The sequence below is a fragment of the Somniosus microcephalus genome, chromosome 12 (assembly GCF_052327205.1).
Source record: "Somniosus microcephalus isolate GS21.2 chromosome 12, FLI_Smic_1.0, whole genome shotgun sequence".
In the NCBI taxonomy this organism is placed as follows: domain Eukaryota; kingdom Metazoa; phylum Chordata; class Chondrichthyes; order Squaliformes; family Somniosidae; genus Somniosus; species Somniosus microcephalus.
In genome coordinates this window covers 158,667,362-158,684,610 of record NC_140998.1, presented here as the reverse complement: position 1 = coordinate 158,684,610, position 17,249 = coordinate 158,667,362, and the positions used below count along the sequence as shown (strand labels likewise).

General features: G+C 48.8%; 1 protein-coding gene across 1 annotated transcript in view; it reads left to right on the top strand.

The window, feature by feature from the left end:
- LOC147109624 (uncharacterized) overlaps positions 1 to 17,249 on the top strand; it is a 103,579-nt gene that overhangs the window by 24,852 nt on the left and 61,478 nt on the right. The gene's annotated exons all lie outside the window — the stretch shown is intronic.

Below are 17,249 nucleotides of genomic sequence, written 5' to 3'. Positions count from 1 at the left end.
TCTCTGTGCTCCCGGAGTCAAAAAGGCAGTTTATTGCATGGCCGTTTACCTTAAAGTCCATTTTGGACCGAGCTAGTTGGTGCGGTCTCGTTTGGTCCAGCGTAACAGAGGCCAGCGTAGGGGTCGGTGTGTCGCTGTGGGTATCAGATGGGGGGGGGTTGGCGGCCTGCTGCGTCCCGGCTGGTGTCCAAGATGGCGGCGTCCATGATTCCCATGTGGCTGGAGTCGTCCAAGATGGCTGCTGCTGCGGTGGTTCGCACATGGCTGGGGAGGCCCAAGATGGCGGCCCGCACGGCCCACACGCGGCGCTGTTGGTGGCCCAAGATGGCGGCTCGCACGGCCCACACGCGGCGCTGCTGGCGTTCGGGGTGGCTTTGGCCTTGCAGACGCTAGCGTAGTGTCCCTTTTTTCCCGCAGCCCGAGCAGGTCGCATTCTTTGCCGGGCAGCGCGCTCTGGGGTGTTTGGCCTGGCCACAGACGTAGCATTTCTGGCCTTGGGATACTGCTGTCTGGCTTTGGGACACTGCTGCGGTGGTTGGGCTGTTGTTGGGCTGTGGCTGGGGTGGCACGGTGCTATGGGGCTGTCCTACCGTGTCCCAGGTTGTCGTTCCCCGCGGCGTCCACGGTGCAGAGGAGTAGGCATCCATGCCCCGGTAGGCTGCGTCCAGCGTTAGTGCGATTTCGGAGGCTTTGTCGAGGGTGAGGTCACTCTGCTCCAGCAGTCGCTGTCGGGTGTAGTTGGACCTGTGGCCCGCTACGAAGGCATCCCGGATCAGTTCCTCCGTGTACTTAGTGGGCGTTACCGCCTTACACCCACAGGCCCGGCCAAGCACGGACAGTGCTTGGAGGTATTCCTCAGTCGATTCCCCAGGTTGTTGCTTGCGACTCCCCAGGAGGTGCCTGGCGTAAACTTCGTTCACAGGGCGCGTGTACTGGGTCTTGAGGAGCTGGAGGGCGGCTGTGTACGAGGTCGCGTCCCGGATGACTGAGTACACTCGGTGGTTCACCTTGGAGATCAGGACAGACAGTTTGTCCGCATCCGTTGCGACTGCAGTGGAGGCAGTCAGGAATACCTCGAAGCACATGAGCCAGTGAGCAAACTTGGTGGAAGCGTCCGCTTCCCGACTGTCCAGGTCCAGGCATGCTGGTGTGAGGATCTTCTCCATTATAAAAAATTTAGTTAATAAAATTCATGCGCCATCAATTACTCAAAAGACTGAGGTTAAGCGAGTAACAACCAGGCTTTTATTAACTAAAGAATGAAGGTCTAGTCTCGAGTGGTCGACCCGTCCAGAATACTAAGGGACTGGGAGGTAGTCACTTATATACCTGGAATAGTGGGAGGAGTCAGCCGAGGCATGTCCAGACCTGTACCTAGTGGAATACACATACACGTACAGACAGGTATAACAGTGGTTTACCACACCGAGTACCACCTCCTTAGTGATTTTAATCGTGTTTAGCTCCTCCCCCCCCATAGCCCCCTGTTTGTACAGTGTTGGGATATTTTTAGTGTCCTCTACTGTAAAGACTGATACAAAATATTTGTTCAGCGTTTTTGCCATCTCCATGTTCCCCACCACTAATTTCCCGGTCTCGTCCTCTAAGGGACCAACATTCACTTTAGCCACCCTTTTTCTTTTTATATAACTGTAGAAACTCTTGCTATCTGTTTTTATATTTTTTGCTAGTTTACTTTCAAAATCTATCTTCCCTTTCTTAATTAATCTTTTAGTTATTCTTTGGCTTTTAAATGCTTCCCAATCTTTGATCCTCCCACTAGATTTGGCTACTTTATATGCCCTTGTTTTCAGTCGGATGCTATCCTTTATTACTTTACTTAGCCACGGATGGCTGTCTTTTCTTTTATGCCCCTTTTTCCTCTGGAATATATTTTTCTTGAAAGTTGTGAAATATCTTTTTGAATGTACACCACTGTTCATGTACCGTCTTACACTTTAATCTATTTTCCCAGTCCACTTTAGTCAACTCTGCTCTCATACCTTAATAGTCTCCTTTATTTAAGCTTAGTACGCTGGTTTGAGATCCAACTCTCTCACCCTCCAACTGAATTTGGAATTCAACCATGCTATGGTCACTCATTCCAAGGGGATCCTTTACTAGGACATTTTTTATTAATCCTGTCTCATTACACAGGACCAGATTTAAGATTGCCTGCCCCCTGGTTGGTTCAGTAACATACTGCTCAAGGAACCCATCCCTAATGCACTCATAAGAACATAAGAACATAAGAAATAGGAGCAGGAGTAGGCCAATTGGCCCCTCGAGCCTGCTCCGCCATTCAATAAGATCATGGCTGATCTGATCCTAACCGCCAATCCACTATGACAGGACTATCTCCTGAATCTAACAGAATTAGACACACGAAACAGGAGCAGGATCAGGCTACACGGCCCCTGGGCCCGCTCCGCTACCCACAGGGCCATGACCGATCCGAACCTAGACTCATGTCCAAATTCCTGCCCGCTCCCCGTAACCCTTAATTCCCTTTTCTTCTAGGAAACTGTCTATTTCTGTTTTAAATTTATGTAATGATGTAGCTTCGACAGCTTTTTGGGGCATCATATTCCATTGACCTACCACCCTCTGAGTGAAGTAGTTCCTCCTCATCTCAGTTTTGAAAGAGCAGCCCCTTTTTCTAAGACTATGCCCCCTAGTTCTAGTTTCACCCATCATCTGGAACATCCTCCCTGCATCCACCCGATCCAACCCCTTCATAATCTTATATGTTTCAATAAGATCGCCTCTCATTCTTCTGAACTCCAATGAGTAGAGTCCCAATCTACTCAACCTCTCCTCATATGTCCATCCCCTCATCCCCGGGATTAATCGAGTGAACCTTCTTTGTACTGACTCGAGAGCAAGTATGTCCTTTCTTAAGTATGGACACCAAAACTGTATGCAGTATTCCAGGTGCGGTCTCACCAATACCTTGTACAACTGAAGCAATACCTCCCTATTTTTATATTCTATCCCCCTAGCAATGAAAGCCAACATTCCATTGGCCTTCTTAATCACTTGCTGCACCTGCATACTAACCTTTTGAGTTTCGTGCACCAGGACCCCCAGATCCCTTTGTACTTCAGTACTTTCAAGTTTCTTGCCATTAAGATAATAACTTGCTCTACGATTTTTCCTGCCAAAGTGCATAACCTCACACTTTCCAGTATTGTATTCCATCTGCCAAATCTCTGCCCACTTACTTAGCCTGTCTATGTCCCCTTGCAGGTTTTTTATGTCCTCCTCACTCACTACTTTCCCTCCCATCTTAGTATCATCTGCAAACTTTGATGTGTTACACTCGGTCCCCTCCTCCAAATCGTTAATATAGATTGTAAAGAGTTGGGGACCCAGCACTGACCCCTGCGGAACACCACTGGTTACTGATTGCCAGTCTGAGAATGAACCATTTATCCCAACTCTCTGCCTTCTGTTAGATAGCCAATCCTCTATCCATGCCAGAATATTACCCCCAATCCCGTGATTTTTTATCTTAAGCAATAATCTTTTGTGTGGCACCTTGTGATATACCTATCAATTCATCCAATGAAAAGCGACGAGTTAAGAAAGTAACTATAGGTTTTTATTGGCTAAATAACAGAGCCCACCCTCGTGGGTGATCGGGTCCAACAAGGAGGAATACCAGCCAGTCGACCACCTTTATACCTGGGCAAGCAGGCGGAGCCATGGGCGGAGTCAGCTGAGGTCAGCCCAGGTATAACAGCGTGACAAGAGGTGACCTTGTGTAGTGATACAACAGTGTAAACAGTGATAACCATAGTGTAACGATATAAACAGTGATAACCATAGTGTAACGATAGTGAACGATAAAAGTGGTTTACCACATTCACCCCTTGTTTAGATTAGAGTCCGGCGGGGTGAAGTGTACTACCAGTTCGGGTATGTCAGTCTGTCCGGAGGCCTCGGAAGTCTTTCTGATCGTCGCAGCAGCGGCGGCGGTGTTGCAGTATCCGATGTTAATGCTGGTGTCTGCGTGGTCGGCGAAGGCTCGTGGGGTTCCGGCATGCCGTCTACCTGGGCTGGAGTAGGGGGGGTGGTGGGGGGTAACGGTGGTGTCTCAGGGGTGCCCGAGGGTGCAAGGTCTCATAAGGAGACTGTGTCCTCCCGCCTGTCTGGGTATGCCACATAGGCGTACTGGGGGTTGGCGTGCAGGAGGTCCACCCTCTCGACCAGGGGGTCCGTTTTATGGGCCCTCACGTGCTTTCGCAGCAAGACTGGCCCCGGAGAAGTCAGCCATGTTGGTAGCGAGGTTCCCGTAGTCGACTTCCTGGGGAAAACAAACATTCGTTCATGGGGGGTGGCGTTAATGGCCGTGCAAAGCAGTGACCGGATGGAATGCAGCGCTGCCGGGAGGACTTCCTGCCAGCGAGAGGTTGGGAGGCCCTTAGACTTTAAGGCTAAGAGAACGGCCTTCCATACAGTCGCGTTCTCTCTTTCCACCTGGCCGTTCCCTTGGGGGTTGTAGCTGGTGGTCCTGCTTGCAGCAATACCTCTCGCTAGTAGGAACTGGCGAAGTTCCTCGCTCATGAAGGATGAGCCCCGGTCGCTATGTATATAGTTCGGGAACCCGAACAAGGCGAAGAGGTCGTTCAGGCATTTGATGACCGTGGTACTGGTCATGTCCGGGCAGGGGAAGGCAAAGGGGAAACGGGAGTACTCATCAATGATGTTGAGGAAGTACACATTACGGTCAGAGGACGGGAGGGGCCCCTTAAAATCGATGCTCAGGCGCTCGAAGGGGCGGGTGGCCTTGATCAGGCTTGCTCTGTCTGGCCTAAAGAAATGCGGTTTGCATTCGGCACAGGTTTGGCAGTTCCTGGTCATGGTCCTGACCTCCTCGATGGAGTAGGGCAGGTTGCGGGCCTTAATGAAGTGGTAAAGTCTGGTGACCCCGGGGTGGCAGAGGTCGTTGTGGAGGGTCTGCAGTCTATCAATTTGCGCGTTGGCGCATGTACTTCGTGATAGAGCATCTGGGGGTTCGTTCAGTTTACCAGGCCGGTACAAGATATCATAATCATAGGTGGAGAGCTCGATTCTCCACCTCAAGATCTTGTCGTTCTTGATTTTGACCCTCAGCTTATTGTTAAACAGCAGAACCTCCTTCCTTGTCCTATCTATGTCGTTGGTACCAACATGGACCACGACAACTGGATCCTCCCCCTCCCACTCCAAGTTTCTATCCAGCCCAGAGGAGATGTCCTTAACCCTGGCACCGGGTAGGCAACACAGCCTACGGGACTCTCGCTCTTGGCTGCAGAGAACTCTATCTATCCCCCTAATAATACTATCCCCTACCACTACAACATTTCTATTTACTCCCCCCTCTTGAATGGCCCCCCTCTCCACGGTGCTGTGGCCAGGTTGCTCATCCTCCCTGCAGCCCCTGCTTCCGTCCCCACAGGGAGTAAGAAGCTCGAACCTGTTGGACAAGAGCAAGGGCTGCGGCTCCTCCAACACTACCTTCTGGATCCCCGTACCTGCCTCACTCGTAGTCACACCGTCCTGTCCCTGACCATGGGCTACATCTGAATTAATTAACTTCATAGGTGTGACCACCTCCTGATACACAGAGTCCAGGTACTTCTCCCCCTCCCTGATGTGTCGCAGTATCTGAAGCTCAGACTCCAGCTCATCAACACGGAGCTGGAGATCCTGTAGCAGCAGACACTTGTCACAGATGTAATCACCGTTAGCCTCAATGGGGTCTACCGGCTCCCACATCTCGCAACAGTAACACATCATCTGCTCCATTCTATGTAATTAATTATAATTTTTTTAATTTAATTAATTGGATTTAAATTAAATCAATCCCTCTAAATTACACCAGTTTAATGGTTAACCAACTGTCTCCCTTACAGCACAGACCCTAGAAAAAAACCACCGAATTTAAGCTTGTAATAAAAAGAAGAAATACTCACCAACCAATCCAACCAATCACTTACCTGTTTCCTGGTGACGTCACTCTTGGATTATTTTTTACCTCTCTCCTCTGCTGTTGATTTGGTATGCCTCTGGTCGCTGCCGGGTTATAGCTCCTCCTCCTGACCTCGCTGCTCACTCCTAGGTCCGATGCTGTACTCGGGCCTCTGGTCGCTGCCGGGTTATAGCTCCTCCTCCTGACCTCGCTGCTCACTCCTAGGTCCGATGCTGTACTCGGGCCTCTGGTCGCTGCCGGGTTATAGCTCCTCCTCCTGACCTCGCTGCTCACTCCTAGGTCCGATGCTGTACTCGGGCCTCTGGTCGCTGCCGGCTCCTCCAACACTACCGCCTGGATCCCCGTACCTGCCTCACTCATAGTCACACCCTCCTGTCCCTGACCACGGACCACATCTGAATTAGTTAATCTAATTGGTGTGACTACTTCCTGGAACACAGAGTCCAGGTAACTCTCCCCTTCCCTGATGTGTCACAGTGTTTGAAGCTCGGACTCCAGCTCATCAACACGGAGCCGGAGTTCCTCGAGCAGCCAACACTTGCTGCAAATGTGATCAACGTGAAGATCAATGGTGACCACCAGCTCCCACATATTGCAGCAGTAACACATCACCTGCTCTGCCATTCTATGTAATTAATTAAATTTATTATTATTTTTAAATACCCTCTGTCCCAATTCTAGATGATGAATATCACACCTCTATTTAATTGAACTTACCAACTTATAAAGGTTTAAAAGGGAAGGAAAAGTACTCACCAACCAGCCAATCACCTACCAGTTTGGCTGTGATGTCACTTTTGAATTCTGACCTCCCTTTGGAATGTTGCCTGTGGAGCCTGTTTAGGCTGCCTCGCCTCGCTGCTCCGACTTGACGCCCACTGCTGCTCCCGGCTGCCTCGACTGGGCCTCACCTCGCTGCTCTGCCTCCGCGATGTTTGCTAATCCTGAGGCTGGCAGGAAGAACAAACATAGAAACATAGAAGATAGGAGCAGGAGTAGGCCATTCGGCCCCTCGAGCCTGCTCCGCCATTCAATGAGATCATGGCTGATCATCCAAATTCAGTACCCTGTCCCTGCCTTCTCCCCATATCCCTTGATCCCTTTAGCCTTAAGAAATATATCCAAATCTTTCTTGAATATACTTAATGAACTGGCCTCCACCGCCCTCTGTGGCAGAGAATTCCACAGGTTCACCACTCTCTGGGTGAAGAAATTCTTCCTCATTTCAGTCCTAAATGGCTTACCCCTTATCCTTAGACTATGACCCCTGGTTCTGGACTCCCCGGCCATCAGAAACATCCTTCCTGCATCTAGTCTGTCCAGGCCTGACAGAATTTTATAGGTTTCGATGAGATCCCCTCTCAATCTTCTAAACTCCAGTGAGTATAAGCCCAATCGACACATTCTCTCCTCATATGTCATTCCTGCCATCCCAGGTATCAGCCTGGTGAATCTTCGCTGCACTCCTTCCATGGCAAGAACGTCCTTCCTCAGATAAGGCGACCAAAACTGCACACAATACTCAAGGTGCGGTCTCACCAAGGCCCTGTACAACTGCAGCAAGACATCTTTGTTCTTGTACTCGAACCCTCTTGCTACGAAGGCCAACATACCATTTGCCTTCTTAACCGCCTGCTGCACCTGCATGCTTACCTTCAGCGACTGGTGCACAAGAACACCCAGGTCTCTTTGCACTTCCCCTTCTCCCAATCTATTGCCATTCAAATAATAATCTGCCTTCTTGTTTTTGCCACCAAAGTGGATAACCTCACATTTATCCACATTATAGTGCATTTGCCATGTTTCTGCCCAATCACCCAACCTGTCCAAATCGCACTGGAGTGTCACGACATCCTCCTCACAGCATACCCTCCCCCCCAGCTTTGTGTCGTCTGCAAATTTGGAGATATTACATCCAATTCCCTCGTCCAGATCATTAATATATATTGTGAACAGCTGGGGTCCTAGGACCGATCCTTGCGGTACCCCACTAGTCACTGCCTGCCACTCGGAAAACGACCCGTTTATTCCAACTCTTTGCTTTCTGTCTGCCAGCCAGTTCTCTATCCAAGTCAATACCTTGCCCCCAATCCCATGTGCCTTAATTTTGCACGCTAATCTCTTATGCGGGACCTTATCGAAAGCCTTCTGAAAGTCCAAATACACCACATCCACTGGTTCTCCCTTATCTATTTTACCAGTTACATCCTCAAAAAGTTCCAGTAGATTAGTCAAGCATGATTTACCTTTTGTAAATCCATGTTGACTTTGTCCGATCCAGTCACTGCTTTCCAAGTGCTCTGCTATTACATCTTTTATAATGGACTCTAGCATTTTCCCCACTATCGATGTCAAGCTTACCGGTCTATAATTCCCCACCTTTTCTCTACCACCTTTTTTGAATAGTGGGGTAACATTAGCTACCCGCCAATCCATGGGTACCGTTCAAGAGTCTATCGAGTTCTGGAAGATGACCAGCAATGCATCTACTATTTCTAGGGCCACTTCCTTAGGTACCCTGGGATGTAGATTATCAGGCCCTGGGGATTTATCGGCCTTCAGTCCCATCAATTTTCCTAACACCATTTCCCTACAAATACTGATTTCTTTCAGTTCCACCCTTTCATCAGACCCTATGTTCCCCGGCATCTCTGAGAGGTTATTTGTGTCCTCCTTTGTGAAGACAGAACCAAAATATGTATTTAGTTGGTCTGCCATTTTTGTTTCCCATTATAAATTCCCCCGATTCTGACTGCAAGGGACCTACGCTTGACTTCACCAATCTTTTTCTCTTCACATATCTATAAAAGCTTTTACAGTCAGTTTTTATGTTTCCTGCAAGCTTACTCTCATATTCTATTTTCCCTTTCTTAATTAATCCTTTTGTCAGGGGAGATGTGAGGAAAAACTTTTTTACGCAGCGAGTGGTGAGGACCTGGAACTCGCTGCCGACGGAAGTGGTGGAAGCGGAGACACTCTATGTTTTCAAGGGGAGACTGGATAGGCACTTGAGGGAAATAAACTTGCAGGGTTACAGGGATAGAGTGAGGCAATTGGAGTGACTGGATTGCTCTACAGAGAGCCAGCACGGACTCAATGGGCCAAATGGCCTCCTTCTGTGCCGTTATGATTCTATGTCTCTAGGATGTTGATGCTGCAGTCGAACAGGGCCTTGGTGAGACCACACCTTGAGTACTGTGTGCAGTTTTGGTCGCCTTATCTGAGGAAGGATGTTCTTGCCATGGAGGGAGTGCAGCGAAGATTCACCAGACTGATACCTGGATTGGCAGGAATGACGTATGGAGAGAGATTGGGTTGATTAGGCTTATCACAGAATCACAGAAACCCCACAGTGCAGATAGAAGCCATTTCGGCCCATCGAGCCTGCACCGACACATATCCCACCCGATCCCCGTAACCCCTACACCAACACATATCCCACCCTATCCCCGTAACCCCACGTATTTAATCCCCCTAACACTAAGGGTCAATTTATCATAGCCAATCAACCTAACTCGCACATCTTTGGACTGTGGGAGGAAACCGGAGCACCCGGAGGAAACCCACGCAAACACGGGGAGAATGTGCAAACTCCACACAGATATTCGCTAGAGTTTAGAAGAATGAGAGCGGATCTCATTGAAACTTATAAAATTTTAACAGGAGTAGACAGACTAGGAAGGATGTTCCCGATGGCGGGGAAGTCCAGAACCAGGGGTCACAGTCTAAGGATAAGGGGTAAGCCATTTAGGACGAGATGAGGAGGAATTTCTTCACTCAGAGAGTGGTGAACCTGTGGAATTCTCTACCACAGAAGGCAGTTGAGGCCAACTTATTAAATATATTCAAGAAGGAGTTAGATATATTTCTTAAGGCTAAAGGGATCAAGGGATATGGGGAGAAAGCAGGGACAGGGTACTGAATTTGGATGATCAGCCATGATCTCATTAAATGGCGGAACAGGCTCGAGGGGCCGAATGGCCTACTCCTGCTCCTATCTTCTATGTTTCTATGTAACTGTATAAAACACTAGTTAGGCCTCAGTTAGAGTACTCCGTGCAGTTTTGGTCACCACATAACAGGAAAGATGTGATTGCACCAGAGAGGATACAGAGGAGATTTACAAGGATGTTGCCGGGAGTAGAGAATCTTAGATATGAGGAAAGACTGGATAGGCTGGGTTTGTTTTCTTTGGAACAGAGGAGGCCGAGGGGAGACCTTATTGAGGTGTATAAAATTATGAGGGGCCTAGATAAAAGTGGATAGAAAGGACCCAGTTCCCTTAGCAGAGGGGTCAAAAACCAGGGGGCACAGATTTAAAGTAATTGGTGGAAGGTTTGGAGGGGATTTGAGGGGAAATTTCATCCAGAGGGTTGTGGTGGTCTGGACCTCACTGCCTGAAAGGGTGGTAGAGGTAGGAACCCTAACCACATTGACAAAGTACTTGGGTGTGCACTTGGTCCATAGCCCTGCAGGTTAGAGCATCCCAAGAGCTGGGAAGTGGGATTAGGCTGGATAGCTCCTTGTTGGCCGGTGCGGACACGATCAGCCGAAATGGTCTCCTTCCGTGATGTAACGTTCCATGATTCTATGATTAAGATGAGCCAGAGGACATGTGGGATATATCACGGGATTTGGTTCTGAAAATTCCTCGAGAATCACTCATCAGCATGAGCACAGCACTCATTTCCTTATTTTTGGTATTCGTTTATGGGATCAGGGCATCGCTGGCAAGGCCAGCATTTATTGCCCATCCCTAGTTGCCCTCGAGAAGGTGGTGGTGAGCTGCCTTCTTGATCCACTACAGTCTGTGTGGTGAAGGCACTCTCAGAGGGGAGGCGGTGGAGTAGTGGTTATGTCATTAGACTATGTAAGCCAGAGGCTCAGTCAAATGCTCTGAGGATATGGGTTCAAATCCCACCACGGCAGCTGGTGGAATTTAAATTCAATTCAATTTTGGAATTAAATGTTAGTTTTAGTAATGGCGACCATGATACCATTGTCAATTGTTGCAAAAACCCATTTGGTTCACTAATGTCCTTTAGGGAAGGAAATCTGCTGTCCTTACCTGGTCTGGCCTACATGTGACTCCAGACCCACAGCAATGTGGTTGACTCTTCATGCCGTCTGAAATGGCCTAGCAAGCCACTCAGTTGTAAACAACCGCTACGAAAAACAATAAGAATAAAACCGGACGGACCACCCAGCATCGACCTCGGCACCGGAAACAACAACGGCAAACCCAGCCCTGTCGACCCTGCAAAGTCCTCCTTACCAACATCTGGGGGCTTGTGCCAAAATTGGGAGAGCTGTCCCACAGACTAGTCAAGCAACAGCCTGACATAGTCATAATTACCGAATCATACCTTACAACCAATGTCCCAGACACCACCATCACCATCCCTGGGTATGTCCTGTCCCACCGGCAGGACAGACCCACCAGAGGTGGTGGCACCGTGGTATACAGTCGGGAGGGAGTAGCCCTGGGAGTCCTCAACATTGACTCATGGTCTCATGGCATCAAGTCAAACATGGGCAAGGAAACCTCCTGCTAATTACCACCTACCGCCCTCCCTCAGCTGATGAATCAGTACTGTTGGAAGTACCAATTGGAAGAAGCGCTGAGAGTAGCAAGGGCACAAAATGTCCTCTGGGTGGGGGACTTCAATGTCCATCACCAAGAGTGACTCGGTAGCACCACAACTGACCGAGCTGGCCGAGTCCTAAAGGACATAGCTGCCAGACTGGGTCTGCGACAGGTGGTGAGGGAACCAACAAGAGGGAAAAACCTACTTGATCTCGTCCTCACCAATCTACCTGTTGCAGATGCATCTGTCCATGACAGCATTGGTGGAAGTGACCACCGCACAGTCCTTGTGGAGACGAAGTCCCGTCTTCATGTTGAGGTTACCCTCCACCGTGTTGTGTGGCACTACCACCGTGCTAAATGGGACAGATTTCGAACAGATCTGGCAACTCAAAACTGGGCATCCATGAGGCGCTGTGGGCCATCAGCAGCAGCAGAATTGTATTCAACCACAATCTGTAACCTCATGGCTCAGCATATCCCTCACTCTACCATTACCATCAAGCCGGGAGATCAACCCTGGTTTAACAAAGAGTGCAGGAGAGCATGCCGGGAACAGCACCAGGCATACCAAAAAAGGAGGTGTCAACCTGGTGAGGCTACAACACAGGACTACTTGCATGCCAAACAATGGAAGCAACATGCGATAGACAGAGCTAAGCGATCTCACAACCATCGGATCAAATCAAAGCTCTGCAGTCCTGCCACATCCAGTCGTGAGTGGTGGTGGACAATTAAACAGTTAACAGGAGGAGGAGGCTCCAAAAATATCCCCATCCTCAATGATGGTGGAGCCCAGCACGTGAGTGCAAAAGACAAGGCTGAAGCATTTGCAACTATCTTCAGCCAGAAGTGCCGAGTGGATGACCCATCTCGGCCTCCTCCTGAGGTCCCCAGCATCACAGATGCCAGTCTTCAGCCCATTCAATTCACTCCACGTGATGTCAAGAAACGGCTGAAGACACTGGATACTGCAAAGGCTATGGGCCCTGACAACATTCCGGCAATAGTACTGAAGACTTGTGCTCCAGAACTAGCTGCGCCCCTAGCCAAGCTGTTCCAGTACAGCTACAACACTGGCATTTACCCAGCAATGTGGAAAATTGCTCAAGTATGTCCTGTCAAGAAAGAGTTGGATATGTTTCTTGAGGCTGAAGGGATCAAGGGATATGGGGAAAAGGCGGGGACAGGGTACTGAGTTTGGATGATCAGCCATGATCACATTGAATGGCGGAGCAGGCTCGAAGGGCCGAATGGCCTACTCCTGCTCCTATCTTCTATGTTTCTATGTCTACAAAAAGCAGGACAAATCCGACCCGGCCAATTACCGTCCCATCAGTCTGCTCTCTATCATCAGCAAAGTGATGGAAGGTGTCGTCGACAGTGCTATCAAGCGGCACTTACTCAGCAATAACCTGCTAATTGACGCCCAGTTTGGGTTCCGCCAGGGCCACTCAGCTCCTGACCTCATTACAGCCTTGGTCCAAACATGGACAAAAGAGCTGAACTCAAGAGGTGAGGTGAGAGTGACTGCCCTTGACATCAAGGCAGCATTTGATCGAGTGTGGCATCAAGGAGCCCTAGCAAAACTGAAGTCAATGGGAATCAAGGGGAAAACTCTCCATTGGTTGGAATCATACCTAGCACAAAGGAAGTTGGCTGTGGTTGTTGGAGGTCATACATCTCAATCACATGACATCACTGCAGGAGTTCCTCAGGGCAGTGTCCTAGGCCCAACCATCTTCAGCTGTTTCATCAATGACCTTCCCTCCATCATAAGGTCAGAAGTGGGGATGTTCGCTGATGATTGCACACTGTTCAGCACCATTCGAGACTCATCAGATACTGACGCAGTCCGTGTCCATATGCAGCAAGACCTGGACAACATTCAGACTTGGGCTGACAAGTGGCAAGTAACATTCGCACCACACAAGTGCCAGGCAATGACCATCTCCAACAAGCGAGACTCTAACCATCTCCCCTTGACATTCAATGGCATTACCATCGCTGAATCCCCCACTATCAACATCCTGGGGGTTACCATTGATCAGAAACTGAACTGGACCAGCTATATAAATACTGTGGCTACAAGAGCAGGCCAGAGGCTGGGAATTCTGCGGCGAGTGTCTCACCTCCTGACTCCCCAAAGCCTTTCCACCATCTACAAGGCACAAGTCAGGAGTGTGATGGAATACTCTCCACTTGCCTGGATGAGTGCAGCTCCAACAACACTCAAGAAGCTCGACACCATTCAGGATAAAGCAGCCCGCTTGATTGGCACTCCATCCACCACCTTCAACAGTCACTCCCTCCACCACCGGCGCACTGTGGCTGCAGTGTGTACCATCTACAAGATGCACTGCAGCAACTCGCCAAAGCTCCTTCAACAGCATCTTCCAAACCCGCGACCTCTACCACTTAGAAGGACAAGGGCAGCAGACGCATGGGAACATCACCACCTACAAGTTCCCCTCCAAGCCACACAGCATCCTGACTTGGACCTGTATCACCGTTCCTTCACTGTCGCTGGGCCAAAATCCTGGAACTCCCTTCCTAACAGCATTGTGGGTGTACCTACACCATATGGACTGCAGCGGTTCAAGAAGGCGGCTCACCACCATCTTCTCAAGGGCAATTAGGGATGGGCACTAAATGCAGGCCTAGCCAGCGACGCCCATATCCCATCAATCAATTTTTAAAAAGTGCTGTTAGGTAGGGAGTTCCAGGATTTTGACCCAGCGACGATGAAGGATCGGCGATATACTTCTAAGTCAGGATGGTGTGTGACTTGGAGGTGGTGGTGTTCCCATGCGCCTGCTGCCCTTGTCCGTCTAGGTGGAAGAGGTCGTGGGTTTGGGAGGTGCTGCCGAAGAAGCCTTGGCGAGTTGCTGCAGTGCATCTTGTAGATAGTACACACTGCAGCCACGGTGCGCCGGTGGTGGATGGGGTGAATGTTTAAGGTGGTGGATGGGGTGCCAATCAAGCGGGCTGCCTTGCCCTGGATGGTGTCGAGCTTCTTGAGTGTTGTTGGAGCTACACTCATCCAGGCAAGTGGAGAGTATTCCATCACACTCCTTAATTGTGCCTTGTAGATGGTGGAAAGGCTTTGGTGAGTCAGGAGGTGAGACACTCGCTGCAGGATACCTAGCCTCTGACCTGCTCTTGTTGTCACAGTATTTATGTGGCTGGTCCAGTTAAGTTTCTGGTTAATGATGACCCCCAGGTTGTTGATAGTGGGGGATTCAGCAATGGTAACGCCATTGAATGTCAAGGGGAGGTGGTTAGACTCTCGCTTGCTGGAGATAGTCATTGCCTGGCACTTCTGTGGCGCGAATGTTACCTATCACTTATCAGCCCAAGCCTGAACATCGTCCAGGTCTTGTTGCATGTGGGCATGGACTGCTCCATTATCTGTGGAGTTGTGAATGGCGCTGAACACTGTGCAGTCATGAACCAACATCCCCACTTCTGACCTTATGTTGGAGGGAAGGTCATTGATGAAGCAGCTGAAGATGGTTGGGCCTAGGACACTGCCCTGAGAAACTCCTGCAGCGATGTCCTGGGGCTGTGATTACTGACCTTCAACCACAGGTATGATTCCAGCCCGCACCCCCACCCCCCCGCCACCCCCATTGACTTCAGTTTTACTAGGGCTCCTTGATGCCTGACTCGATCAAATGCTGCCTTGATGTCAAGGGCAGTCACTCTCACCTCCCCTCTGTAATTCAGCTTCTTTGTCCATGTTTGGACCTTGGCTGTAATGAGGTCGGGAGCCGAGTGGTTTTGGCGGAACCCAAACTGGGCATCAGTGAGCTGGTTATGGGTGAGTAAGTGCCGCTTGATAGCACATCGATGACACCTTCCATCACTTTGCTGATGATTGAGAGTAGACTGATGGGGCGGTATTTGGCAGAGTTGGATTTGTCCTGCTTTTTGTGGACAGGACATACCTGGGCAGTTTTCCACATTGTCAGATAGATGCCAGTGTTGTAGCTGTACTGGAACAGCTTGGCTAGAAGCGCAGCTAGTTCTGGAGCACAAGTCTTCAGCACGATAGCCGGGGTGTTGTCGGGGCCCATACCCTTTTCTGCATCCAGTGCGCTCAGCTGTTTCTTGATATCACGTGGAGTGAATCGAATTGGCTGAAGACTGGCTTCTGTGATGGTGGAGACCTCGGGAGTAGGCCGATATGGATCATATAGAATTTTGGAAGATGACCAGCAATGCATCTACTATTTCTAGGGCCACTTCCTTAAGTACCCCAGGATGTAGATTATCAGGCCCTGGGGATTTATCAGCCTTCAATGCCGTCAATTTCCCCAGCACCATTTCCCTACAAATACTGATTTCATTCAATTCCTCCCTCTCATTAGATCCTATGTTCCCCGACATCTCTCTGGAAGGTTATTTGTGTCCTCCTTTGTGAAGACAGAACCAAAGTATGTATTTAATTGGTCTGTCATTTCTTTGTTCCCCATTATAAATTCCCTTGAATCTGACTGCAAGGGACCTATGCTTGACTTCACCAATCTTTTTCTCTTTACATTTCTATAGAAGCTTTTATGTTCCCTGCAAGCTTACTCTCATATTCTATTTTCCCCCTCTTAATTAATCCCTTTGTCCTCCTTTGCTGAATCCTATCTTCTATGTTTCTAAACTGCTCCCAATCCTCAAGTTTGCTGTTTTTTCTGGCCAATTTATATGTCCTCTCCTTGGATCTTAAGCTATTCCTAATTTCCCTTGTTAGCCACAGTTGAGTCACCTTTTTTGTTTTATTTTTATGCCAAATAGGGATGAACAAATTCTGTAGTTCATCCATGCGATCTTTAAATGTTTGCCATTGCCTATCCATTGTCAACCCTTTAAGTAAAGTTCCCCAATCCATCCTAGCCAACTCACGGCTCATACCATCGTAGTTTTCTTTATTTAAATTCAGGACCCTAGTCTCTGAGTCAACTACTTCACTCTCCATTTTAATGAAGAATTCTGTCATATGATCGCTCCTCCCCAAGGGACCTCGCACAACAACATTGCTAATTAATCCTTTCTCATTACATAATACCTAGTCTAAGATGGCCTGATCTCTAGTTGGTTCTTCGACATATTGGTCCAGGAAACCATCCCATATACACTCTCGGAATTCCTCCTCCACAGTATTGTTACTAATTTGGTTAGCCCAATCTATATGTAGATTAAGTCACCCATGATAACTGCTGTGCCCTTACTGCACGCGTCTCTAATTTCCCATTTAATGCCATCCCCAACCTCAGCATTACTGTCTGGGGGTCTATATACAACTCCCACTAACGTTTTCTGCCCCTTGGTATTTCTCAGCTCTACCCATACAGATTCCACATCATCAGAGCGAATATCCTTCCTTATTATGTTCCTATTGTGTTAATCTTCTCTTTAACCAGCAATGCTACCCCATCTCCTTTTCCTTTTTGCCTGTCCTTCTTAAATATTGAATACCCCTGGATGTTGAATTCCCAGCCTTGGTCACCCTGGAGCCATGTCTCCGTAATTCCAATTACATCATATCCGTTTACATCTATTTACGCAGCTAATTCATCTACCTTATTACGAATGCTCCTCGCATTAAGACACAAAGCCTTCAGGCTTGTTTTTTTAACACTTAGTCCTTTTAGAATTATTGTTTACTGTAGCCCTGTTTGATTTACACCC